This window comes from Oncorhynchus kisutch, unplaced genomic scaffold, assembly GCF_002021735.2.
Source record: "Oncorhynchus kisutch isolate 150728-3 unplaced genomic scaffold, Okis_V2 scaffold3962, whole genome shotgun sequence".
In the NCBI taxonomy this organism is placed as follows: Eukaryota; Metazoa; Chordata; class Actinopteri; order Salmoniformes; family Salmonidae; genus Oncorhynchus; species Oncorhynchus kisutch.
Window position 1 is genome coordinate 114,167 of NW_022265907.1, and position 26,921 is coordinate 141,087.

Consider the following 26,921-nt stretch of genomic DNA (forward strand, 5'->3'; position numbering starts at 1 on the left):
CTCTTGGACAGTTTTTGTTGTTGTTGATAGACATTCAAGTGAACTCACAAATGCCTTCTATGAACATACCATTAGCTACGTATCAACTGGATCTCATCGCTGTGCGTCTCCAACTCCATCAAGTGAACTCACAAATGCCTTGTCCTCTATGAACATACCATTAGCTACGTATCAACTGGATCTCATCGCTGTGCGTCTCCAACTCCATCGCAAGCTGGGAATAACGTGTCAAATATGTAAACAAAAAACAAGACATGCTAAAAAAAATGAATCTGTCAAACCAAGAAACATCTTCTTGTAGGTCTATTGGATTATGTTCATCATTGACTGCCATTCCCAGGAAGCACTGCTAGAGATGATGTATTCTAATGTGGTATTAGTTTGATTAGCCTTTAATAGCACTATGGAACTCAGCAGCACTGAGGTCAGAGTTTATCAGCACCTGGAAGTAAAGACACTGTAGAAAAAAAAGTGTACATCTTTGTGTATAACCCAAATAGCACCCTATTCCCTATATAGTGCATTACTAGCCCTATTGGCCCTCATCAAATGTAGTGCACTATATAGGGAATACGTTGCCATTTGGGGACTTACACTTTTGTCTTATAGCGTCTTGGGGCTCGATCCAACCCATAGCTCTAAAAGCTCTGTAGTGTGATTTAAATGTAAAGGTAATTTCCCATTGAGACGTCATTTGTATTTATTGGGGCGGCATGTAGCCTAGCATGTAGCCTAGCAGGTAGCCTAGCATGTAGCCTAGCATGTAGCCTAGCAGGTAGCCTAGCAGGTAGCCTAGCAGGTAGCCTAGCAGGTAGCCTAGTGGTTAGAGGGGGGAGGCAGGTAGCCTAGCAGGTAGCCTAGCAGGTAGCCTAGCAGGTAGCCTAGTGGTTAGAGGGGGGAGGACAGTAGCCTAGTGGTTAGAGGGGGGAGGCAGGTAGCCTAGTGGTTAGAGGGGGGAGGCAGGTAGCCTAGCAGGTAGCCTAGTGGTTAGAGGGGGGCGGCAGGAAGCCTAGTGGTTAGAGGGGGGAGGCAGGTAGCCTAGCAGGTAGCCTAGTGGTTAGAGGGGGGAGGCAGGTAGCCTAGTGGTTAGAGGGGGGAGGCATGTAGCCTAGCAGGTAGCCTAGTGGTTAGAGGGGGGAGGCAGGTAGCCTAGTGGTTAGAGGGGGGAGGCAGGTAGCCTAGTGGTTAGAGGGGGGAGGGAGGTAGCCTAGCAGGTAGCCTAGTGGTTAGAGGGGGGAGGCAGGTAGCCTAGTGGTTAGAGGGGGGAGGCAGGTAGCCTAGTGGTTAGAGGGGAGAGGCAGGTAGCCTAGTGGTTAGAGGGGGGAGGCAGGTAGCCTAGCAGGTAGCCTAGTGGTTAGAGGGGGGAGACAGGTAGCCTAGCAGGTAGCCTAGTGGTTAGAGGGGGGAGGGAGGTAGCCTAGCAGGTAGCCTAGTGGTTAGAGGGGGGAGGCAGGTAGCCTAGTGGTTAGAGGGGGGAGGCAGGTAGCCTAGTGGTTAGAGGGGGGAGGCAGGTAGCCTAGTGGTTAGAGGGGGGAGGCAGGTAGCCTAGTGGTTAGAGGGGGGAGGCAGGTAGCCTAGTGGTTAGAGGGGGGAGGCATGTAGCCTAGCAGGTAGCCTAGTGGTTAGAGGGGGGAGGCATGTAGTCTAGCAGGTAGCCTAGTGGTTAGAGGGGGGAGGCAGGTAGCCTAGTGGTTAGAGGGGGGAGGCAGGTAGCCTAGTGGTTAGAGGGGGGAGGCATGTAGCCTAGCAGGTAGCCTAGTGGTTAGAGGGGGGAGGCAGGTAGCCTAGTGGTTAGAGGGGGGAGGCATGTAGCCTAGCAGGTAGCCTAGTGGTTAGAGGGGGGAGGCAGGTAGCCTAGTGGTTAGAGGGGGGAGGCAGGTAGCCTAGTGGTTAGAGGGGGGAGGCAGGTAGCCTAGTGGTTAGAGGGGGGAGGCAGGTAGCCTAGTGGTTAGAGGGGGGAGGCAGGTAGCCTAGCAGGTAGCCTAGTGGTTAGAGGGGGGAGGCATGTAGTCTAGCAGGTAGCCTAGTGGTTAGAGGGGGGAGGCAGGTAGCCTAGTGGTTAGAGGGGGGAGGCAGGTAGCCTAGTGGTTAGAGGGGGGAGGCATGTAGCCTAGCAGGTAGCCTAGTGGTTAGAGGGGGGAGGCAGGTAGCCTAGTGGTTAGAGGGGGGAGGCATGTAGCCTAGCAGGTAGCCTAGTGGTTAGAGGGGGGAGGCAGGTAGCCTAGTGGTTAGAGGGGGGAGGCAGGTAGCCTAGTGGTTAGAGCAATTGAGCCAGTAACTGCAAAGGTTGCAGGATCGAATCCTCGAGCTGACAAGGTAAAAATCTGCAATTAACCCACTCTTCCCTGATAGGCCGTGTAAATAAGAATTTATTTTTAACTGACTTATCTAGTTAAATAAAGTTTTAAAGAAATCCCCATTAGTTCCTGCCAAGGTAGCAGTTACTCTTCCTGGGGTTTATTATGGATCCCCATTAGTTCCTGCCAAGGCAGCAGCTACTCTTCCTGGGGTTTATTATGGATCCCCATTAGTTCCTGCCAAGGCAGCAGCTACTCTTCCTGGGATTTATTATGGATCCCCATTAGTTCCTGCCAAGGCAGCAGCTACTCTTCCTGGGGTTTATTATGGATCCCCATTAGTTCCTGCCAAGGCAGCAGCTACTCTTCCTGGGGTTTATTATGGATCCCCATTAGTTCCTGCCAAGGCAGCAGCTACTCTTCCTGGGGTTTATTATGGATCCCCATTAGTTCCTGCCAAGGCAGCAGCTACTCTTCCTGGGGTTTATTATGGATCCCCATTAGTTCCTGCCAAGGCAGCAGCTACTCTTCCTGGGGTTTATTATGGATCCCCATTAGTTCCTGCCAAGGCAGCAGTTACTCTTCCTGGGGTTTATTATGGATCCCCATTAGTTCCTGCCAAGGCAGCAGCTACTCTTCCTGGGGTTTATTATGGATCCCCATTAGTTCCTGCCAAGGCAGCAGCTACTCTTCCTGGGGTTTATTATGGATCCCCATTAGTTCCTGCCAAGGCAGCAGCTACTCTTCCTGGGGTTTATTATGGATCCCCATTAGTTCCTGCCAAGGCAGCAGTTACTCTTCCTGGGGTTTATTATGGATCCCCATTAGTTCCTGCCAAGGTAGCAGTTACTCTTCCTGGGGTTTATTATGGATCCCCATTAGTTCCTGCCAAGGCAGCAGTTACTCTTCCTGGGGTTTATTATGGATCCCCATTAGTTCCTGCCAAGGCAGCAGTTACTCTTCCTGGGGTTTATTATGGATCCCCATTAGTTCCTGCCAAGGTAGCAGTTACTCTTCCTGGGGTTTATTATGGATCCCCATTAGTTCCTGCCAAGGCAGCAGTTACTCTTCCTGGGGTTTATTATGGATCCCCATTAGTTCCTGCCAAGGCAACAGCTACTCTTCCTGGGGTTTATTATGGATCCCCATTAGTTCCTGCCAAGGCAGCAGTTACTCTTCCTGGGGTTTATTATGGATCCCCATTAGTTCCTGCCAAGGCAGCAGTTACTCTTCCTGGGGTTTATTATGGATCCCTATTAGTTCCTGCCAAGGCAGCAGTTACTCTTCCTGGGGTTTATTATGGATCCCCATTAGTTCCTGCCAAGGCAGCAGCTACTGTTCCTGGGGTTTATTATGGATCCTCATTAGTTCCTGCCAAGGCAACAGCTACTCTTCCTGGGGTTTATTATAGATCCCCATTAGTTGCTGCCAAGGCAGCAGCTACTCTTCCTGGGGTTTATTATGGATCCCCATTAGTTCCTGCCAAGGCAGCAGTTACTCTTCCTGGGGTTTATTATGGATCCCCATTAGTTCCTGCCAAGGCAGCAGTTACTCTTCCTGGGGTTTATTATGGATCCCCATTAGTTCCTGCCAAGGCAGCAGCTACTCTTCCTGGGGTTTATTATAGATCCCCATTAGTTGCTGCCAAGGCAGCAGCTACTCTTCCTGGGGTTTATTATGGATCCCCATTAGTTCCTGCCAAGGCAGCAGTTACTCTTCCTGGGGTTTATTATGGATCCCCATTAGTTCCTGCCAAGGCAGCAGCTACTCTCATTTTTTATAACATTACAATACATTCATAACAGATTTCTCAACACACTAAGTGTTATGCAGTATTTACCATGAATAACAGATTTCTCAACACACTAAGTGTTATGCAGTATTTACCATGAATAACAGATTTCTCAACACACTAAGTGTTATGCAGTATTTACCATGAATAACAGATTTCTCAACACACTAAATGTTATGCAGTATTTACCATGAATAACAGATTTCTCAACACACTAAATGTTATGCAGTATTTACCATGAATAACAGATTTCTCAACACACTAAGTGTTATGCAGTATTTACCATGAATAACAGATTTCTCAACACACTAAATGTTATGCAGTATTTACCATGAATAACAGATTTCTCAACACACTAAGTGTTATGCAGTATTTACCATGAATAGCAGATTTCTCAACACACTAAATGTTATGCAGTATTTACCATGAATAACAGATTTCTCAACACACTAAGTGTTATGCAGTATTTACCATGAATAACAGATTTCTCAACACACTAAGTGTTATGCAGTATTTACCATGAATAACAGATTTCTCAACACACTAAGTGTTATGCAGTATTTACCATGAATAGCGTCTCTGTGAACATGGGAACATTGTCTTTAAATTTATATTGCGCTCTAGCGCAGGTCTTAAGCACTACGGATTGAATCGAGCCCCAAATGTCTCATTGGTTTATTTTTCTATCATATTTAAATATTTAAATGTTTTCCACTCACTGATTGGATGTATTACAGCTACAAACCGTTACCGGTTTTACACAACTCATATTTCTGGAACATTTTATTTCAAGGGTACCTATGTAGACGTTTTAACACATTAATAACCCATGAATGTGTTGGTTATGAAATACAATCAAGTGTTACCAATATTTCTGTAAATGTCCCTCTTGACAGTTGGTCCTCTGGTACCGGACCGAGATGATCTCAAATCAGTTCTCTCTTCAGAATATAAACAAAAAACCATACCTGGATTATGTGAAGAGTGATATCACCCTGGATTGTGGAGAGGGATATCACTCTGGATTATGTGGAGTGATATCACCCTGGATTATGTGAAGAGTGATATCACCCTGGATTATGCGAAGAGGGATATCACCCTGGATTATGTGGATAGGGATATCACCCTGGATTATGTGAAGAGTGATATCACTCTGGATTATGTGAAGTGATATCACCCTGGATTATGTGAAGAGTGATATCACTCTGGATTATGTGAAGAGTGATATCACTCTGGATTATGTGAAGAGTGATATCACTCTGGATTATGTGAAGTGATATCACCCTGGATTATGTGGAGAGTGATATCACCCTGGATTATGTGAAGAGTGATATCACCCTGGATTATGTGGAGAGTGATATCACCCTGGGTTATGTGGAGAGGGATATCACCCTGGGTTATGTGGAGAGGGATATCACCCTGGATTATGTGGAGAGTGATATCACTCTGGATTATGTGGAGAGTGATATCACTCTGGATTATGTGGAGAGTGATATCACCCTAGATTATGTGGAGAGTGATATCACCCTGGATTATGTGGAGAGGGATATCACCCTGGATTATGTGAAAGTGATATCACTCTGGATTATGTGAAAGTGATATCACCCTGGATTATGTGGAGAGTGATATCACCCTGGATTATGTGAAGAGTGACAGCTTTTGGTTGTGAAGGTCTTTCCCCATGCGTAGATCTGTTGGTGTCTGATCCACTTTTGTGATCGTTTGTTGATTTAAACAGCAGACGCTGATGAACAGACCAAAGACACCATCGCATGGTGTTGACTGGTGTGGATGAGCTCCTGCGACATGCTGGAGTCCTGTTCCAGGTGGGTCCTAACGCTCCGGTCCACTGGCCTGTTAAGACCGCTGGAGTCCTGACTAAAGCAATTCAACTACGGGTCAGGCTGCCTCCACACAGTCCAATATCCTCTATCTGGTCTCGGACATTTAGATTACAGGAATCTGTACGGGCATTACGATAGACTCAACACCATTACCGTTCATCAAACTATCTAAATGAGAACCTGAATTGGACTCGGTTTCCAAACCGATACAAACTCTTTGTAACCGATACAAAACCTTATTGGATGGGATACAAGCTCTTTCTAACTGATACAAAACCTTATTGGATGGGATACAAGCTCTTTCTAACTGATACAAAACCTTTTTGGATGGGATAGAAGCTCTTTCTAACTGATACAAAACCTTATTGGATGGGATACAAGCTCTTTCTAGTATCTCTTCTAGAACAGTGAATAATGACAATCTGACTGTAGAACAACGACAGAAACAACCAGGATATAGATATCAAACCAGCAGATACAAATGGTTATTTTGGACCAAACCCAACAGATAACTGAACCCCACCAGGCACACTATGCCTTTACCACGTTCCTTACAGCTGGAAACCCAGAGAAGGACTGATGAAATTATAAGGGGAATTGTAGAAGGAAAAGTACATCTCGAAAACAAAGCTACTATTTGTATGGTTCTGACCCGCCGAGAGCCAGAAAATTCCATCTGTTAAATAAAATACACAAGGTTCCTAGTACATAGACGGTTCCGTATGAGGTTCCCGCCGGTCGACCAATCGTTTCAGATTGTGGCAGTGAGTCTTGCAATGTGGCAAAGTATATTGACTCCATTAAAAATCCCCTTTCTCAGAGACATCCAAGTTATATCGTGCTCCTACACCTGCATTGCTTGCTGTTTGGGGTTTTAGGCTGGGTTTCTGTACAGCACTTTGAGATATCAGCTGATGTACGAAGGGCTATATAAATCAATTTGATTTGATTTGATTTGATATCAAAGACACCTATGAGTTTGTAAAAAAAAGATTCATAGATTTAGAGTTACCCCCTGGAGCAATGCTTTTCTCTGACAGAATCAAATCAAATCAAATCAAATTTATTTATATAGCCCTTCGTACATCAGCTGATATCTCAAAGTGCTGTACAGAAACCCAGCCTAAAACCCCAAACAGCAAGCAATGCAGGTGGAGAAGCACAGTGGCTAGGAAAAACTCCCTAGAAAGGCCAATACCTAGGAAGAAACCTAGAGAGGAACCAGGCTATGTGGGGTGGCCAGTCCTCTTCTGGCTGTGCCGGGTGGAGATTATAACAGAACATGGTCAAGATGTTCAATGTTCATAAATGACCAGCATGGTCGAATAATAATAAGGCAGAACAGTTGAAACTAGAGCAGCAGCACAGTCAGGTGGAAGTTGAAACTGGAGCAGCAGCATGGCCAGGTAGACTGGGGACAGCAAGGAGTCATCATGTCAGGTAGTCCTGGGGCATGGTCCTAGGGCTCAGGTCAGTTGAAACTGGAACAGCAGCATGGCCAGGTGGACTGGGGACAGCAAGGAGTCATCATGTCAGGTAGTCCTGGGGCATGGTCCTAGGGCTCAGGTCCTCCGAGAGAGAGAAAGAAAGAGAGAAGGAGAGAATTAGAGAACGCACACTTAGATTCACACAGGACACCGAATAGGACAGGAGAAGTACTCCAGATATAACAAACTGACCCCAGCCCCCCGACACATAAACTACTGCAGCATAAATACTGGAGGCTGAGACAGGAGGGGTCAGGAGACACTGTGGCCCCATCCGAGGACACCCCCGGACAGGGCCAAACAGGAAGGATATAACCCCACCCACTTTGCCAAAGCACAGCCCCCACACCACTAGAGGGATATCTTCAACCACCAACTTACCATCCTGAGACAAGGCTGAGTATAGCCCACAAAGATCTCCGCCACGGCACAACCCAAGGGGGGGGGGGCGCCAACCCAGACAGGATGACCACAACAGTGAATCAACCCACTCAGGTGACGCACCCCCTCCAGGGACAGCATGAGAGAGCCCCAGCAAGCCAGTGACTCAGCCCCTGTAATAGGGTTAGAGGCAGAGAATCCCAGTGGAAAGAGGGGAACCGGCCAGGCAGAGACAGCAAGGGCGGTTCGTTGCTCCAGAGCCTTTCCGTTCACCTTCCCACTCCTGGGCCAGACTACACTCAATCATATGACCCACTGAAGAGATGAGTCTTCAGTAAAGACTTAAAGGTTGAGACCGAGTTTGCGTCTCTGACATGGGTAGGCAGACCGTTCCATAAAAATGGAGCTCTATAGGAGAAAGCCCTGCCTCCAGCTGTTTGCTTAGAAATTCTAGGGACAATTAGGAGGCCTGCGTCTTGTGACCGTAGCGTACGTATAGGTATGTACGGCAGGACCAAATCAGAGAGATAGGTAGGAGCAAGCCCATGTAATGCTTTGTAGGTTAGCAGTAAAACCTTGAAATCAGCCCTTGCTTTGACAGGAAGCCAGTGTAGAGAGGCTAGCACTGGAGTAATATGATCAAATTTTTTGGTTCTAGTCAGGATTCTAGCAGCCGTATTTAGCACTAACTGAAGTTTATTTAGTGCTTTATCCGGGTAGCCGGAAAATAGAGCATTGCAGTAGTCTAACCTAGAAGTGACAAAAGCATGGATTAATTTTTCTGCATCATTTTTGGACAGAAAGTTTCTGATTTTTGCAATGTTACGTAGATGGAAAAAAGCTGTCCTCGAAATGGTCTTGATATGTTCTTCAAAAGAGAGATCAGGGTCCAGAGTAACGCCGAGGTCCTTCACAGTTTTATTTGAGACGACTGTACAACCATTAAGATTAATTGTCAGATTCAACAGAAGATCTCTTTGTTTCTTGGGACCTAGAACAAGCATCTCTGTTTTGTCCGAGTTTAATAGTAGAAAGTTTGCAGCCATCCACTTCCTTATGTCTGAAACACATGCTTCTAGCGAGGGCAATTTTGGGGCTTCACCATGTTTCATTGAAATGTACAGCTGTGTGTCATCCGCATAGCAGTGAAAGTTTACATTATGTTTTCGAATAACATCCCCAAGAGGTAAAATATATAGTGAAAACAATAGTGGTCCTAAAACGGAACCTTGAGGAACACCGAAATTTACAGTTGATTTGTCAGAGGACAAACCATTCACAGAGACAAACTGATATCTTTCCGACAGATAAGATCTAAACCAGGCCAGAACATGTCCGTGTAGACCAATTTGGGTTTCCAATCTCTCCAAAAGAATGTGGTGATCGATGGTATCAAAAGCAGCACTAAGGTCTAGGAGCACGAGGACAGATGCAGAGCCTCGGTCCGATGCCATTAAAATGTCATTTACCACCTTCACAAGTGCCGTCTCAGTGCTATGATGGGGTCTAAAACCAGACTGAAGCATTTCGTATACATTGTTTGTCTTCAGGAAGGCAGTGAGTTGCTGCGCAACAGCCTTCTCTAAAATTTTTGAGAGGAATGGAAGATTCGATATAGGCCGATAGTTTTTTATATTTTCTGGGTCAAGGTTTGGCTTTTTCAAGAGAGGCTTTATTACTGCCACTTTTAGTGAGTTTGGTACACATCCAGTGGATAGAGAGCCGTTTATTATGTTCAACATAGGAGGGCCAAGCACAGGAAGCAGCTCTTTCAGTAGTTTAGTTGGAATAGGGTCCAGTATGCAGCTTGAAGGTTTAGAGGCCATGATTATTTTCATCATTGTGTCAAGAGATATAGTACTAAAACACTTGAGCGTCTCTCTTGATCCTAGGTCCTGGCAGAGTTGTGCAGACTCAGGACAACTGAGTCTGCAAGAGCTGAAAAACCTTCAAACTGACCACCAAAACAGAGGAGCCAACCAATGAGTGACCAACGAATAGACCACCTCAACCCCTGACCTCTGTCTCTACTGGAATACTTCCCTAACCCTAACGCAGAGACATACCGGGACACAGAGAGAGAGAGAGAGAGAGAGGACGCTTTGGACACCTGAAACAAGAGGTAAAACTGACCTGACACATTCTATCCTTAGAGACAGAACCACACTGAGAATAGAGTACCAATGCTTTTCTCTATTGATTTAGATGTGTTATCTACAAAACCCTGACACTCAGTTATACCTGAAAGCAGATACAGAAATGTAAAACAGCCCAAATAAACCAGATGATGTCCTCCCTCTCCTTGAGCTGCAGTTAACACACAATGATTTAGAGATTGATTCCAAACACTATTTAGCAGGTTTCGGGTACTGCGATGGGTAAGACGTTTCCTCCTGCATATGCCACGACATAGCCGATTGGGAGCATACCGTCTTTACCAAGCGCAGGAAGCTACCCTCCCTTTACATCCAGTACGTAGATGATATCTTTAGGTTTTGGTGCCACCCAGTGGCATCATCCTTCCATCACGGTTAAGTTTAACCTACAAAGACAAAATATAGCGAATTTCTTAACACAGGTATTTGGGATGCAGGGGAACGATGGAAGGAATCTCTTGGGGACGAAAGTATATTTTAAGCCTACTGACACACACGCCTTGTTCCATAAGACTAGTTATCACCCTGAACTCACGTACAGGGCTCTAATAAAGTCTCCACTGATAACATTGAACACAATAATGTACAGGAGCAGAGGGATGTTGAAGTAGCAACACAGATAGTCTTCAGACCAAGAGGTTAGAGGGTACACCAAGAGGTTAGAGATTACACCGAGAGATTACACCAAGAGGTTAGAGGGTACACCGAGAGGTTAGAGGTTACACCGAGAGGTTAGAGGTTACACCGAGAGATTACACCAAGAGGTTAGAGGGTACACCGAGAGGTTAGAGGTTATACCGAGAGATTACACCAAGAGGTTAGAGGGTACACCGAGAGGTTAGAGGTTACACCGAGGGGTTAGAGGGTACACCAAGAGGTTAGAGGTTACACCAAGAGATTACACCAAGAGGTTAGAGGGTACACCGAGAGGTTAGAGGTTACACCGAGAGATTACACCAAGAGGTTAGAGGGTACACCGAGAGGTTAGAGGTTATACCGAGAGATTACACCAAGAGGTTAGAGGGTACACCGAGAGGTTAGAGGTTACACCGAGGGGTTAGAGGGTACACCAAGAGGTTAGAGGTTACACCAAGAGATTACACCAAGAGGTTAGAGGGTACACCGAGAGGTTAGAGGGTACACCGAGAGATTAGAGGGTACACCAAGAGGTTAGAGGTTACACCGAGAGATTACACCAAGAGGTTAGAGGGTACACCGAGAGGTTAGAGGTTACACCGAGAGGTTAGAGGGTACACCAAGAGGTTAGAGGGTACACCAAGAGGTTAGAGGTTACACCAAGAGATTACACCAAGAGGTTAGAGGGTACACCGAGAGGTTAGAGGGTACACCGAGAGATTAGAGGGTACACCAAGAGGTTAGAGGTTACACCGAGAGATTACACCAAGAGGTTAGAGGGTACACCGAGAGGTTAGAGGTTACACCGAGAGGTTAGAGGGTACACCAAGAGGTTAGAGGGTACACCAAGAGGTTAGAGGTTACACCAAGAGATTACACCAAGAGGTTAGAGGGTACACCGAGAGGTTAGAGGGTACACCAAGAGGTTAGAGGGTACACCAAGAGGTTAGAGGTTACACCAAGAGGTTAGAGGGTACACCAAGAGATTACACCAAGAGGTTAGAGGGTACACCGAGAGGTTAGAGGGTACACCGAGAGGTTAGAGGGTACACCAAGAGGTTAGAGGGTACACCAAGAGGTTAGAGGGTACACCAAGAAGTTACACCAAGAGGTTAGAGGGTACACCAAGAAGTTACACCAAGAGGTTACACCAAGAGGTTAGAGGGTACACCGAGAGGTTACACCAAGAGGTTAGAGATCACACCAAGAGCTTAGAGGTCACACCAATAGAGGTTACACCAGAAGGAGAGTTTACAGTCCTACCAGACACCTAGGTATTTGTAGTTGTCCACGTATTCTAAGTCAGAGCCGTCCAGAGTAGTGATGCTGTACAGGCAGGTGCAGGCAGTGATCGGTTGAAGAGCATTTAGTTTTACTTGTAATAAATAAAAGGATAAAAGGACCATTTCATACTAATTTTGATGGTAAAATAATCTAATTGTATTTGACCTTGGTGAAGACCGAATGCGGCCCAGGGGGGAAATGAGTTTGACACCCCTGAGCTGCAGGCTGGTATTGAAGAATATAAAGGAGTGAAATTCCATCTATGGCCAATAGATGGAACCAGACACTATTTTGTTCTGCCACTGTAGCGTCACTGTAGTCTAGGAGTTTAACTACACAGAGCTTTGACAATCCATCTCATTATTTGAATGCATGAGAACGATACTGATCTTGTTTAATAGATTATAAACATTAAACAGTAAGTGTATGATCCATGGGTGATGTTAATTGCTGGTGACGTGTAGACTACTATGGAAAGTACTGTGAAAAAACACTGCTGTGTTCACTTACTATTAACCAAGGAGCAACACAACTCCATCACCTTGACTGACTGTTGTTGAAGAACATACAGCATGGTTGGAGTTGTCGGGTTGGAGACATGACGTCCAGATCACTTCAGTAGTGGTATTTCACCTTGACTGACTGTTGTTGAAGAACATACAGCATGGTTGGAGTTGTCTGGTTGGAGACATGACGTCCAGATCACTTCAGTAGTGGTATTTCACCTTGACTGACTGTTGTTGAAGAACATACAGCATGGTTGGAGTTGTCTGGTTGGAGACATGACGTCCAGATCACTTCAGTAGTGGTATTTCACCTTGACTGGTTGGAGTTGTCTGGTTGGAGACATGACGTCCAGATCACTTCAGTAGTGGTATTTCACCTTGACTGGTTGGAGTTGTCTGGTTGGAGACATGACGTCCAGATCACTTCAGTAGTGGTATTTCACCTTGACTGACTGTTGTTGAAGAACATACAGCATGGTTGGAGTTGTCTGTTTGGAGACATGACGTCCAGATCACTTCAGTAGTGGTATTTCACCTTGACGGTTGGAGTTGTCTGGTTGGAGACATGACGTCCAGATCACTTCAGTAGTGGTATTTCACCTTGACGGTTGGAGTTGTCTGGTTGGAGACATGACGTCCAGATCACTTCAGTAGTGGTATTTCACCTTGACGGTTGGAGTTGTCTGGTTGGAGACATGACGTCCAGATCACTTCAGTAGTGGTATTTCACCTTGACTGGTTGGAGTTGTCGGGTTGGAGACATGACGTCCAGATCACTTCAGTAGTGGTATTTCACCTTGACTGACTGTTGTTGAAGAACATACAGCATGGTTGGAGTTGTCTGGTTGGAGACATGACGTCCAGATCACTTCAGTAGTGGTATTTCACCTTGACTGGTTGGAGTTGTCTGGTTGGAGACATAACGTCCAGATCACTTCAGTAGTGGTATTTCACCTTGACGGTTGGAGTTGTCTGGTTGGAGACATGACGTCCAGATCACTTCAGTAGTGGTATTTCACCTTGACTGGTTGGAGTTGTCTGGTTGGAGACATGACGTCCAGATCACTTCAGTAGTGGTATTTCACCTTGACGGTTGGAGTTGTCTGGTTGGAGACATGACGTCCAGATCACTTCAGTAGTGGTATTTCACCTTGACTGGTTGGAGTTGTCTGGTTGGAGACATGACGTCCAGATCACTTCAGTAGTGGTATTTCACCTTGACTGGTTGGAGTTGTCTGGTTGGAGACATGACGTCCAGATCACTTCAGTAGTGGTATTTCACCTTGACGGTTGGAGTTGTCTGGTTGGAGACATGACGTCCAGATCACTTCAGTAGTGGTATTTCACCTTGATGGTTGGAGTTGTCTGGTTGGAGACATGACGTCCAGATCACTTCAGTAGTGGTATTTCACCTTGACTGGTTGGAGTTGTCTGGTTGGAGACATGACGTCCAGATCACTTCAGTAGTGGTATTTCACCTTGATGGTTGGAGTTGTCGGGTTGGAGACATGACGTCCAGATCACTTCAGTAGTGGTATTTCACCTTGACTGGTTGGAGTTGTCTGGTTGGAGACATGACGTCCAGATCACTTCAGTAGTGGTATTTCACCTTGATGGTTGGAGTTGTCGGGTTGGAGACATGACGTCCAGATCACTTCAGTAGTGGTATTTCGCCTTGACTGGTTGGAGTTGTCTGGTTGGAGACATGACGTCCAGATCACTTCAGTAGTGATATTTCGCGTGTCAAAATGACTTCCCACTGAGCCTTAAACCTTCAGACACTTAAAGGCTGTTTTAAGTGGTTAAACTCCATCTGTGGTGTTAAAATAAGTCCCTGCTGTAACTCTCCCTCTTGGTCTCTCTCTCTCTCTTTCATTCTTTCTCTACCTCTCTTCCTCCCTGCCGGGTAGCAAGCAGGGGGCCAACCACATCAGGAGACACTGGGAAAGTGTTGCAGTGTGTGTGTGTGTGTGTGTGTGTGTGTGTGTGTGTGTGTGTGTGTGTGTGTGTGTGTGTGTGTGTGTGTGTGTGTGTGTGTGTGTGTGTGTGTGTGTGTGTGTGTGTGTGTGTGTGTGTGTGTGTGTGCGCGTGCGCTTTGTCAACGGGGCTGGTTGGATTGAATTAACAATGCAATGAGGGTGAGAAGGGGAGAAAGAGGGGGGGGGGGCAGTCTACAGAGAGAGAGTGTTAGGGAGGGAGAGTGTGTTAGGGAGGGAGAGGGTGAGGGAGAGAGTGTGTTAGGGAGGGAGAGAGAGTGTTAGGGAGGGAGAAGGCGAGGGAGAGAGCGTGTTAGAGAGGGAGAGGGCGAGACTTGTTTAGTGATGAAAGCCAATAGAAAGTCTGCTGGGTGATAATATCCACATGTGGGAGATGGAGAGGAGCCAGAACACAGAGACACAGCGAGAGAGAGACCCTAACCACAGGAACTCAGGCTGTCCATGGGCATCCATACAGCTACCTCACCAGGACCCCGAAGAGAGTCACGGACTGACCAGGGTAGAGACCAGCAAACAAACCACCCAAAAAAAGCTCAGCATAGAAACCATGACCTGACAGAAGAGCTGAAAAACCTTCAAACTGACCACCAAAACATAGGAGCCAACCAATGAGTGACCAACGAATAGACCACCTCAACCCCTGACCTCTGTCTCTACTGGAATACTTACCTAACCCTAACGCAGAGACAGACCGGGACACAGAGAGAGAGAGAGAGAGAGAGGACGCTTTGGACACCTGAAACAAGAGGTAAAACTGACCTGACACATTCTATCATTAGAGACAGAACCACACTGAGAATAGAGTACCAATGTCCTTATCTCAATCATCCTCACGTAGACAAGCTCTGGGCACAGTTTACTGTAAATGGTACAGACATATAAGGTAAGACGTTAACATAATCTCTGGTGTTAATATGATCAGCTGTGATGTTGTACTCCAGTACCCCTTAAAGATGACTTATCTAGTGACTTTCATTTATTTACATCACTGAAATGAGAGAACTTGCCCTCATCACAATTCACACATAATTTATTAAATGATTGATGTGTTAAGGGACATTTTAATTAATAATCAATAGAGTAGCAGTAGGGGAGAGTGGGTGAAGTTTGAACCACCCTTGTTTCTAGGAAACCGTACACAAAATTAATCATGTGACCTAATATGTAGGAAGAGGTCATCAGTTCATGGAGTCTGAAGGATGAAACCACATGGAAAAAGTGACCAGCAAGTTAGGTCCAAAACAACAGATTTTCACCAAGTCAAATTATTTTATTGTGTTAGAGGTTTTATTATGCTTGTATCTAAACCAAAGTAGATCATTTTAACGTTGTTATAAACATCAGTTGGGGCCTCTATTAGCTTCAATATGAGGTCCTAAATCTAATATTAAAGTGTGTAGGCTAATAGAGTGTAAATGTTTGCCTTGGGGTAAGTTGAGCCAATGTCAAGTTGAGTAAATGTAAGTGTTTTTTTCCAAGGGGTAATGCAAAGCATTATCTCTGAGATATGAGGTATCAACAGGGCCTAGATTGTGATTGTGTTTGAGAACTAAAGATAGACTTAGGTTATTAAAAGGTGCTGGAAATATTTAGTTAAATCATTCATTACAATTTAATGTGTAGGAGGCTTAATGTACCTTGTCCCGTTCCAAGAGACCACTTTTTTTGTTTTCAAAACTGATAAAATATAAAGACAGACCGAAGACAACAACATAGCAAGGCAGAAGAGAGACACCACAACATAAAGACAGACCGAAGACAAAAACATAGCAAGGCAGAAGAGAGACACCACAACATAAAGACAGACCGAAGACAACAACATAGCAAGGCAGAAGAGAGACACCACAACATAGACAGACCGAAGACAACAACATAGCAAGGCAGAAGAGAGACACCACAACATAGACAGACCGAAGACAACAACATAGCAAGGCAGAAGAGAGACACCACAACATGAAGACAGACCGAAGACAACAACATAGCAAGGCAGAAGAGAGACACCACAACACAACATAAAGACAGACCGAAGACAACAACATAGCAAGGCAGAAGAGAGACACCACAACATAAAGACAGACCTAAGACAACAACAGCATGGCAGAAGAGAGACACCACAACAAAGACAGACCGAAGACAACAACATAGAGAGACACCACAACATAAAGACAGACCTAAGACAACAACATAGAGAGACACCACAACATAAAGACAGACCTAAGACAACAACATAGCAAGGCAGAAGAGAGACACCACAACATAGACAGACCTAAGACAACAACATAGCAAGGCAGAAGAGAGACACCACAACATAAAGACAGACCGAAGACAACAACATAGCAAGGCAGAAGAGAGACACCACAACATAGACAGACCGAAGACAACAACATAGCAAGGCAGAAGAGAGACACCACAACATAGACAGACCGAAGACAACAACATAGCAAGGCAGAAGAGAGACACCACAACATGAAGACAGACCGAAGACAACAACATAGCAAGGCAGAAGAGAGACACCACAACACAACATAAAGACAGACCGAAGACAACAACATAGCAAGGCAGAAGAGAGACACCACAACATAGACAGACCGAAGACAACAACATAGCAAGGCAGAAGAGAGACACCACAACATAGACAGACCGAAGACAACAACATAGCAAGGCAGAAGAGAGACACCACAACATAAAGACAGACCTAAGACAACAACAGCATGGCAGAAGAGAGACACCACAACAAAGACAGACCTAAAACAACAACATAGAGACACCACAACATAAAGACAGACCGAAGACAACAACATAGAGAGACACCACAACATAAAGACAGACCGAAGACAACAACCTAGCATGGCATAAGAGAGACACCACAACTTAAAGACAGACCGAACACAACAACATAGCAAGGCAGAAGAGAGACACCACAACATAAAGACAGACCGAAGACAACAACATAGCATGGCAGAAGAGAGACACCACAACAAAACAGACCGAAGACAACAACAGAATGGCAGAAGAGAGACACCACAACATAAAGACCGTTATGATTATGCAGCTGTAGTTATGTAGTACACCTCAGGATCTAGTATGATTATGTAGCTATAGTTATGTAGTACACCCCAGGGCCTAGTATGATTATGTAGCTATAGTTATGTAGTACACCTTAGGACCTAGTATGATTATGTAGCTATAGTTATGTAGTTATGTAGTACACCTCAGGACCTAGTATGATTATGTAGCTATAATTATGTAGTTATGTAGTACACCTCAGGACCTCAGGAAACTAGAGGCTGGGAGGGGGGAAACTAGAGGCTGGGAGGGGGGAGACTAGAGGCTGAGGGGGAGCCTAGAGGCTGGGAGGGGGAGCCTAGAAGCTGGGAGGGGGAGACTAGAGGCTGGGAGGGGGAGACTAGAGGCTGGGATAATAATGACACCCTCCCTCCATGATGACTCCACTGAGGACTCCCTCCCTCCATCATCACTCCACTAAGGACTCCCTCCCTCCATCATTACTCTACTGAGGACTCCCTCCCTCCATCATGATCTCAGACAGCTTATTGGCTTCAGACTGAGAACAGTGGTACAGTAGCAGTGATAACAGAATAGGATTCTGTTGTTGTTAGGTGAACCAACCTACTGTAACCTAGTAGCAGTGATAACAGAATAGGATTCTGTTGTTGTTAGGTGAACCAACCTACTGTAACCTAGTAGCAGTGATAACAGAATAGGATTCTGTTGTTGTTAGGTGAACCAACCTACTGTAACCTAGTAGCAGTGATAACAGAATAGGATTCTGTTGTTGTTAGGTGAACCAACCTACTGTAACCTAGTAGCAGTGATAACAGAATAGGATTCTGTTGTTGTTAGGTGAACCAACCTACTGTAACCTAGTAGCAGTGATAACAGAATAGGATTCTGTTGTTGTTAGGTGAACCAACCTACTGTAACCTAGTAGCAGTGATAACAGAATAGGATTCTGTTGTTGTTAGGTGAACCAACCTACTGTAACCTAGTAGCAGTGATAACAGAATAGGATTCTGTTGTTGTTAGGTGAACCAACCTACTGTAACCTAGTAGCAGTGATAACAGAATAGGATTCTGTTGTTGTTAGGTGAACCAACCTACTGTAACCTAGTAACAGTGATAACAGAATATGATTATGTTGTTGTTAGGTGAACCAACCTACTGTAACCTAGTAGCAGTGATAACAGAATAGGATTCTGTTGTTGTTAGGTGAACCAACCTACTGTAACCTAGTAGCAGTGATAACAGAATAGGATTCTGTTAGGTGAACCAACCTACTGTAACCTAGTAGCAGTGATAACAGAATAGGATTCTGTTGTTGTTAGGTGAACCAACCTACTGTAACCTAGTAGCAGTGATAACAGAATATGATTCTGTTGTTGTTAGGTGAACCAACCTACTGTAACCTAGTAGCAGTGATAACAGAATAGGATTCTGTTGTTGTTAGGTGAACCAACCTACTGTAACCTAGTAGCAGTGATAACAGAATAGGATTCTGTTGTTGTTAGGTGAACCAACCTACTGTAACCTAGTAGCAGTGATAACAGAATAGGATTCTGTTGTTGTTAGGTGAACCAACCTACTGTAACCTAGTAACAGTGATAACAGAATATGATTATGTTGTTGTTAGGTGAACCAACCTACTGTAACCTAGTAGCAGTGATAACAGAATAGGATTCTGTTGTTGTTAGGTGAACCAACCTACTGTAACCTAGTAGCAGTGATAACAGAATAGGATTCTGTTAGGTGAACCAACCTACTGTAACCTAGTAGCAGTGATAACAGAATAGGATTCTGTTGTTGTTAGGTGAACCAACCTACTGTAACCTAGTAGCAGTGATAACAGAATAGGATTCTGTTGTTGTTAGGTGAACCAACCTACTGTAACCTAGTAGGAGTGATAACAGAATAGGATTCTGTTGTTGTTAGGTGAACCAACCTACTGTAACCTAGTAGCAGTGATAACAGAATAGGATTCTGTTGTTGTTAGGTGAACCAACCTACTGTAACCTAGTAGCAGTGATAACAGAATAGGATTCTGTTGTTGTTAGGTGAACCAACCTACTGTAACCTAGTAGCAGTGATAACAGAATAGGATTCTGTTAGGTGAACCAACCTACTGTAACCTAGTAGCAGTGATAACAGAATAGGATTCTGTTGTTGTTAGGTGAACCAACCTACTGTAACCTAGTAGCAGTGATAACAGAATAGGATTCTGTTGTTGTTAGGTGAACCAACCTACTGTAACCTAGTAGCAGTGATAACAGAATAGGATTCTGTTGTTGTTAGGTGAACCAACCTACTGTAACCTAGTAGCAGTGATAACAGAATAGGATTCTGTTGTTGTTAGGTGAACCAACCTACTGTAACCTAGTAGCAGTGATAACAGAATAGGATTCTGTTGTTGTTAGGTGAACCAACCTACTGTAACCTAGTAGCAGTGATAACAGAATAGGATTCTGTTAGGTGAACCAACCTACTGTAACCTAGTAGCAGTGATAACAGAATAGGATTCTGTTGTTGTTAGGTGAACCAACCTACTGTAACCTAGTAGCAGTGATAACAGAATAGGATTCTGTTGTTGTTAGGTGAACCAACCTACTGTAACCTTGACCTCCAGACAACATGGCTACAGTGTTGTTAGGTGGACCAACCTACTGTAACCCTGACCTCCAGACGACATGGCTACAGTGTTGTTAGGTGGACCAACCTACTGTAACATAGTAGCAGTGATAACAGAATAGGATTCTGTTGTTGTTAGGTGGACCAACCTACTGTAACCTTGACCTCCAGACAACATGGCTACAGTGTTTGTCTTTCCATGCTGTTGGTTAGTTTATCCAGGGAGATAAACCTCTGAGGAGGCACCTTGAGGAGGGCAGCCCCAGGTCTGACCAGCCCAGCGCAGGGAGCTGGTACTGCCTTCCCCTGCTGGGTCAGGCCTGTGGTCCCCCTGATCGGTGCTGGGGCTGTGGTTGGTGGACCGTGGTTGGCGGACCGTGGTTGGCGGACCGTGGTTGGCGGACCGTGGTTGGCGGACCGTGGTTGGCGGACCGTGGTTGGCTGGCCTTGCAGAACCCTGGACTGTTTGCTGATTTACCCTGTGAAATCCCACACAAACTGTCTCTAATGGACCAACATCAACCCATGCCCGAACAGCAGCAGCAGCTCCCACTCCCACCACAGCCAGCAACTCCCACCCCCACCACAGCCAGCAGCTCCCACCCCCACCACAGCCAGCAGCTCCCACCCCCACCACAGCCAGCAGCTCCTACCCCCACCACAGCCAGCAGCTCCCACGCCCACCACAGCCAGCAGCTCCTACCCCCACCACCGCCACACCCAGCGGCTAACTGCCCCCCCCCCCCCACCCCACCACAGCAGCCCACCCTTTCACCTCTGAACAAAACCATCTCAGGCTGACCAAGTGGGCCTCAGACTGTGGCATGTTGTTAATGTGTCCCCAATAGAACCTCTTTCCCTACATAGTGCACTACTATTGACCTGGCCCCTGGAACGAAGACCACATGTGGGGTTGAACTAAGTAGCTGAGAATCCACTTCTGAAACTGAACAGTAGGCCGGGCTGGGAGCAACATAAAGACTGTTTCTCAGCTGGTGGTAATTATCACCAGCAGCAGGAAGGGGTCGTGCCTGTGTCCAAAGTGCATTGTGGTTGCACTAGCCAATGTCCACACAGCAGCCCCAGGCAATGTTCTTTGTGTTAGAGAACCACATATAGCGTGTTCCTTTAAATGCTCCACATTAGTCATGCGGTTTTCAGCCAATGGATTGCAGAACGTGATGAGGATAATTAGTAGAACTGGGATTTATTGGGTAAATGTAAGACATGCTTCATTTAGAAATCAAAGGCCTCAGAAGACGTGTTAGTGGACATAGAGAGGCCTCATTAGGTTGTTGGTGTTGATGGAGAAGATGTGTTAGTGGACATAGAGAGGCCTCATCAGGTTTCAGGTCTTGTTGGTGTTGATGGAGAAGATGTGTTAGTGGACATAGAGAGGCCTCATCAGGTTGTTGGTGTTGATGGAGAAGATGTGTTAGTGGACATAGAGAGGCCTCATCAGGTTGTTGGTGTTGATGGAGAAGATGTGTTAGTGGACATAGAGAGGCCTCATCAGGTTGTTGGTGTTGATGGAGAAGATGTGTTAGTGGACATAGAGAGGCCTCATCAGGTTGTTGGTGTTGATGGAGAAGATGTGTTAGTGGACATAGAGAGGCCTCATCAGGTTTCAGGTCTTGTTGGTGTTGATGGAGAAGATGTGTTAGTGGACATAGAGAGGCCTCATCAGGTTTCAGGTCTTCCTGACTTGTTGGTGTTGATGGAGAAGACGTGTTAGTGGACATAGAGAGGCCTCATCAGGTTTCAGGTCTTGTTGGTGTTGATGGAGAAGATGTGTTAGTGGACATAGAGAGGCCTCATCAGGTTTCAGGTCTTGTTGGTGTTGATGGAGAAGATGTGTTAGTGGACATAGAGAGGCCTCATCAGGTTTCAGGTCTTGTTGGTGTTGATGGAGAAGACGTGTTAGTGGACAGAGAGGCCTCATCAGGTTTCAGGTCTTATTGGTGTTGATGGAGAAGATGTGTTAGTGGACATAGAGAGGCCTCATCAGGTTTCAGGTCTTGTTGGTGTTGATGGAGAAGATGTGTTAGTGGACATAGAGAGGCCTCATCAGGTTTCAGGTCTTGTTGGTGTTGATGGAGAAGATGTGTTAGTGGACATAGAGAGGCCTCATCAGGTTTCAGGTCTTGTTGGTGTTGATGGAGAAGATGTGTTAGTGGACATAGAGAGGCCTCATCAGGTTTCAGGTCTTATTGGTGTTGATGGAGAAGATGTGTTAGTGGACATAGAGAGGCCTCATCAGGTTTCAGGTCTTGTTGGTGTTGATGGAGAAGATGTGTTAGTGGACATAGAGAGGCCTCATCAGGTTTCAGGTCTTGTTGGTGTTGATGGAGAAGATGTGTTAGTGGACATAGAGAGGCCTCATCAGGTTTCAGGTCTTGTTGGTGTTGATGGAGAAGATGTGTTAGTGGACATAGAGAGGCCTCATCAGGTTGTTGGTGTTGATGGAGAAGATGTGTTAGTGGGCATAGAGAGGCCTCATCAGGTTGTTGGTGTTGATGGGGAAGATGTGTTAGTGGACATAGAGAGGCCTCATCAGGTTTCAGGTCTTGTTGGTGTTGATGGAGAAGATGTGTTAGTGGACATAGAGAGGCCTCATCAGGTTTCAGGTCTTGTTGGTGTTGATGGAGAAGATGTGTTAGTACACATAGAGAGGCCTCATCAGGTTTCAGGTCTTGTTGGTGTTGATGGAGAAGATGTGTTAGTGGACATAGAGAGGCCTCATCAGGTTTCAGGTCTTGTTGGTGTTGATGGAGAAGATGTGTTAGTGGACATAGAGAGGCCTCATCAGGTTTCAGGTCTTGTTGGTGTTGATGGAGAGATGTGTTAGTGGACATAGGAAGGCCTCATCAGGTTTCAGATCTTCCTGACTAGTTAGGGTTGATGGAGAAGATGTGTTAGTGGACAGGAAGGCCTCATCAGGTTTCAGGTCTTCCTGACTAGTTGGTGTTGATGGAGAAGATGTGTTTGCGGACATAGGAAGGCCTCATCAGGTTTCAGGTCTTCCTGACTTGTTGGTTTGTTGATACAGAAGATGTGTTCGCGGACATAGGAAGGCCTCAGAAGATGTGTTAGTGGACATAGAGGCCTCATCAGGTTTCAGGTCTTCCTGACTTGTTGGTTTGTTGATACAGAAGATGTGTTCGCGGACATAGGAAGGCCTCGAGGTCATTTCCTAAGGGACACGATATTCATATCCCCCTTTTTCCCTCCCTCCATCATGACTCCACTGAGGACTCCCTCGCTCCATCATGACTCCACTGAGGACTCCCTCCCTCCATCATGACTCCACTGAGGACTCCCTCCCTCCATCATGACTACACTAAGGACTCCCTCCCTCCACCATGACTCCACTGTGGACTCCATCCCTCCATGACTACACTGAGGACTCCATCCCTCCATCATGACTCCCTCCCTCCATGATGACTCCACTGAGGACTCCCTCCCTCCATGATGACTCCACTGAGGACTCCCTCCCTCCATGATAACTCCACTGAGGACTCTCTCCCTCCATCATGACTCTGCTGAGGACTCCCTCCCTCCATGATGACTCCACTGAGGAGTCCCTCCCTCCATTATGACTCCACTGAGGACTCCCTCCATCATGACTCCCTCCCTCCATGATAACTCCACTGAGGACTCCCTCCCTCCATGACTCCACTAAGGACTCCTTCCCTCCCTCCATCATTATTCCACTGAGGACTCCCTCCATCATGACTCCCTCCCTCCATCATCACTCCACTGAGGAATCCCTCCCTCCATCATGACTCCACTAAGGACTCCTTCCCTCCCTCCATCATGACTCCACTGAGGACTCCCTCCATCATGACTCCCTCCCTCCATCATGACTCCACTGAGGACTCCCTCCCTCCATCATGACTCCACTGAGGACTCCCTCCATCATGACTCCCTCCCTCCATGATGACTCCACTGAGGACTCCCTCCATCATGACTCCACTGAGGACTCCCTCCATGATGACTCCACTGAGGACTCCCTCCATCATGACTCCACTGAGGACTCCCTCCATCATGACTCCACTGAGGACTCCCTCCATCATGACTCCACTGAGGACTCCCTCCATCATGACTCCACTGAGGACCCCCTCCATCATGACTCCACTGAGGACTCCCTACATCATGACTCCCTCCCTCCATCATGACTCCACTGAGAAGTCCCTCCCTCCATCATGAATCCACCAAGGACTCCCTCCATCCATCATGACTCCGAGGACTCCCTCCATCCATCATGACTCCACCGAGGACTCCCTCCATGACTCCACTGAGGACTCCTTCCCCCCTCCATCATGACTCCACTGAGGACTCCTTCCCCCCTCCATCATGACTCCACTGAGGACTCCTTCCCTCCCTCCATCATGACTCCACTGAGGACCTTCCCTCCCTCCATCACACCACTGAGGACTCCTTCCCTCCCTCACAACTCCACTGATGACTCCTTCCCCCCTCCATCATGACTCCTTCCCTCCCTCCATCACACCGAGGACTCCTTCCCTCCCTCCACCATCATTTCTCTGAAGCACAATCAGTTTCAGAGTGAGACTGATATGAGTTGATGGGCTAACATATAACACTGAGCAGAGTTTCCAGACCTGCCAGACAGAGACAAGCTCAGGCTGCATCTTCACCTCTCGTTTCTCATCTTCCCTGCCAACAGCCAAGGCTTGGTCCACCACTGGACACCTCTTACTCAGGCCCAGTAGGGAAAACTGCCCTGACAATTTACTAACAGTACATGGAATAGAACGGTTTGGAATCACATGGCTCAGAAAACTATTTCTAGGTCTAGATCAGATTCTCATTCATACTGGGAAGTGTTGACTTAACTGAGATAGATATTCATACTGGGAAGGGCTGACAGATGTATTCGTACTGGGAAGGGCTGACATATGTATTCATACTGGGAAGGGCTGACAGATGTATTCGTACTGGGAAGGGCTGACAGATGTATTCGTACTGGGAAGGGCTGACAGATGTATTCGTACTGGGAAGGGCTGACAGATGTATTCGTACTGGGAAGGGCTGACAGATGTATTCGTACTGGGAAGGGCTGACAGATGTATTCGTACTGGGAAGGGCTGACAGATGTATTCGTACTGGGAAGGGCTGACAGATGTATTCGTACTGGGAAGGGCTGACAGATGTATTCGTACTGGGAAGGGCTGACAGATGTATTCGTACTGGGAAGGGCTGACAGATGTATTCGTACTGGGAAGGGCTGACAGATATATTTGTACTGGGAAGGGCTGACAGATATATTTGTACTGGGAAGGGCTGACAGATGTATTCGTACTGGGAAGGGCTGACAGATGTATTCGTACTGGGAAGGGCTGACAGATGTATTCGTACTGGGAAGGGCTGACAGATGTATTCGTACTGGGAAGGGCTGACAGATGTATTCGTACTGGGAAGGGCTGACAGATGTATTCGTACTGGGAAGGGCTGACAGATGTTTTCGTACTGGGAAGGGCTGACAGATGTATTCGTACTGGGAAAGGCTGACAGATGTATTCGTACTGGGAAGGGCTGACAGATGTATTCGTACTGGGAAGGGCTGACAGATATATTTGTACTGGGAAGGGCTGACAGATGTATTCGTACTGGGAAGGGCTGACAGATGTATTCGTACTGGGAAGGGCTGACAGATGTATTCGTACTGGGAAGGGCTGACAGATGTATTCATACTGGGAAGGGCTGACAGATGTATTCATACTGGGAAGGGCTGACAGATGTATTCGTACTGGGAAGGGCTGACAGATGTATTCATACTGGGAAGGGCTGACAGATGCATTCATACTGGGAAGGGCTGACAGATGCATTCATACTGGGAAGGGCTGACAGATGCATTCATACTGGGAAGGGCTGACAGATGCATTCATACTGGGAAGGGCTGACAGATGCATTCATACTGGGAAGGGCTGACAGATGCATTCATACTGGGAAGGGCTGACAGATGTATTCATACTGGGAAGGGCTGACAGATGTATTCGTACTGGGAAGGGCTGAAAGATGTATTCATACTGGGAAGGGCTGACAGATGTATTCGTACTGGGAAGGGCTGACAGATGTATTCATACTGGGAAGGGCTGACTTTACTGACAGATGTTTAGAACCTTTTGATTATTTTAGTTAAACAGAACATCTGAGAGCGAGGAGAGGAGAGCTAGAGGAGAGAGGAGAGCTAGAGGAGAGAGGAGAGAGGAGAGCTAGAGGAGAGAGGAGAGCTAGAGGAGAGCTAGAGGAGAGAGGAGAGAGGAGAGCTAGAGGAGAGAGGAGAGAGGAGAGAGGAGAGCTAGAGGAGAGAGGAGAGAGGAGAGAGGAGAGAGGAGAGCTAGAGGAGAGAGGAGAGCTAGAGGAGAGAGGAGAGAGGAGAGCTAGAGGAGAGAGGAGAGAGGAGAGCTAGAGGAGTGAGGAGAGCTAGAGGAGAGAGGAGAGGGGAGAGCTAGAGGAGAGAGGAGAGAGGAGAGCTAGAGGAGAGAGGAGAGCTAGAAGAGAGAGGAGAGAGGAGAGCTAGAGGAGAGAGGAGAGCTAGAGGAGAGAGGAGAGCTAGAGGAGAGAGGAGAGCTAGAGGAGAGAGAGGAGAGCTAGAGGAGAGAGAGGAGAGCTAGAGGAGAGCTAGAGGAGAGAGGAGAGCTAGAGGAGAGAGGAGAGCTAGAGGAGAGCTAGAGGAGAGAGGAGAGCTAGAGGAGAGCTAGAGGAGAGAGGAGAGCTAGAGGAGAGCTAGAGGAGAGAGGAGAGAGGAGAGCTAGAGGAGAGAGGAGAGCTAGAGGAGAGAGGAGAGCTAGAGGAGAGCTAGAGGAGAGAGGAGAGCTAGAGGAGAGAGGAGAGCTAGAGGAGAGCTAGAGGAGAGAGGAGAGCTAGAGGA

At 46.5% G+C, this 26,921-nt stretch overlaps 1 protein-coding gene across 1 annotated transcript in view; it reads left to right on the forward strand.

Moving 5' to 3' along the window:
- The first annotated feature begins 14,587 nt into the window (after positions 1–14,587).
- Positions 14,588–26,921, forward strand: part of LOC116372525 (gremlin-2-like) — a 29,585-nt gene continuing 17,251 nt past the window's right edge. Inside the window, exon 1 of the mRNA XM_031821344.1 lies at positions 14,588–15,128. The gene's annotated coding sequence lies outside the window, so the exon portion shown is untranslated. The remainder of the gene's footprint in view (positions 15,129–26,921) is intronic.